Source organism: Anopheles moucheti (assembly GCF_943734755.1).
Source record: "Anopheles moucheti chromosome X unlocalized genomic scaffold, idAnoMoucSN_F20_07 X_unloc_9, whole genome shotgun sequence".
Taxonomy (NCBI): Eukaryota; Metazoa; Arthropoda; class Insecta; order Diptera; family Culicidae; genus Anopheles; species Anopheles moucheti.
In genome coordinates, this window is record NW_026453603.1 from 20001 (window position 1) to 21991 (window position 1991).

Genomic DNA, 1991 nt, shown 5'->3' on the forward strand with positions numbered 1-1991 from the left:
TTTGTCCATGTTTTTCGTTTGCTACGAGAGGTTCGGTTCGTTTTCAGTTATCCCTGTGTTCATGGTTTTCGTGTGCTTCGAGAGGTGTGGTCCGTGTTTTTGAGTACTCTTGTCCATGATTCTCGTGTGCTTCTAGAGGTTTGGTCCGATTTTCAGTACTCTTGTCCATGCTTTCACATGCTCTGATAGGTAGGTTCGTTCTCAGTTATCCCTGTGTTCATGGTTTTCGTGTGCTTCCATAGGTTTGGTCCGTGTTTTTGAGTACTCTTGTCCATGATTTTCGTGTGCTTCTAGAGGTTTGGTCCGATTTTCAGTACTCTTGTCCATGCTTTCACATGCTCTGATAGGTAGGTTCGTTCTCAGTTATCCCTGTGTTCATGGTTTTCGTGTGCTTCCATAGGTTTGGTCCGTGTTTTTGAGTACTCTTGTCCATGATTTTCGTGTGCTTCTAGAGGTTTGGTCCGATTTTCAGTACTCTTGTCCATGCTTTCACATGCTCTGATAGGTAGGTTCGTTCTCAGTTATCCCTGTGTTCATGGTTTTCGTGTGCTTCCATAGGTTTGGTCCGTGTTTTTGAGTACTCTTGTCCATGATTTTCGTGTGCTTCTAGAGGTTTGGTCCGATTTTCAGTACTCTTGTCCATGCTTTCACATGCTCTGATAGGTAGGTTCGTTCTCAGTTATCCCTGTGTTCATGGTTTTCGTTTGCTTCGATTCGTTCACTCTATTACTCTTGTCTTTGGTTTTCGTTTGCTTCGATTCGTTCACTCCATTACTCTTGTCTGTGGTTTTTCGTTTGCTTCGATTCGTTCAGTCCATTACTCTTGTATGTGATTTTCGTTTGCTTCGATTCGTTCAGTCCATTACTCTTGTGTGTGGTTTTCGTTTGCTTCGAGTCGTTCAGTCCATTACCCTTGTCTATGATTTTCGTTTGCTTCGAGTCGTTCAGTCCAATACTTACCCTTGTCTATGATTTTCGCTCTAAGCCCAGTCGCCCTGCGCTCTGGAAATCACATTCCAACTCTATCACCGATAGCGCTCACACCTTGGAAACCACATTTCACCCAGGGGACCTTAGGGTGGATTTTGAGCCTTTCGGGATTGCGAAACCATCATTTAACACTCTAAACTTAATTTCTGCAATCCCAGACGCACTTTCCATATGGTCTCCAAAAATGCGTGTGAGCTGACCTGGTCCCTTATAATAGGCAATGAACACGATTTTGGCAAAATATTTTTTTCAAAATTTTTTGACTCACCGGGTAAAATCGAATTTACTTGGGAAAAATGTTCTAGCAGGGGCCCTCCCATACAAATTTTTTTCTTCTCAAAAATGATTTTCGTTTCACTTTTCATACTCAGGGGAGTCTAAAATTGATGTTTTGAGTCACCATGAAAAAAAAATTTTTTTTGACCCGAGCTTGTGTCGCGACCCAAAAATCGACTCACTTGGGAAAAATGTTCTAGCAGGGGCCCTCCCATACAAAAATTTTTTCTTCTCAAAAATGATTTTCGTTTCACTTTTCATACTCAGGGGAGTCTAAAATTGATGTTTTGAGTCACCGTGAAAAAAAAATTTTTTTGACCCGAGCTTGTGTCGGCGACCCAAAATCGACGCACTTGGGAAATATGTTCTAGCAGGGGCCCTCCCATACAAAAATTTTTTCTTCTCAAAAATGATTTTCGTTTCACTTTTCATACTCAGGGGAGTCTAAAATTGATGTTTTGAGTCACCGTGAAAAAAAAATTTTTTTGACCCGAGCTTGTGTCGGCGACCCAAAATCGACGCACTTGGGAAATATGTTCTAGCAGGGGCCCTCCCATACAAAAATTTTTTCTTCTCAAAAATGATTTTCGTTTCACTTTTCATACTCAGGGGAGTCTAAAATTGATGTTTTGAGTCACCGAGAAAAAAAAATTTTTTTGACCCGAGCTTGTGTCGGCGACCCAAAAATCGACGCACTTGGGAAAAATGTTCTAGCAGGGGCCCTC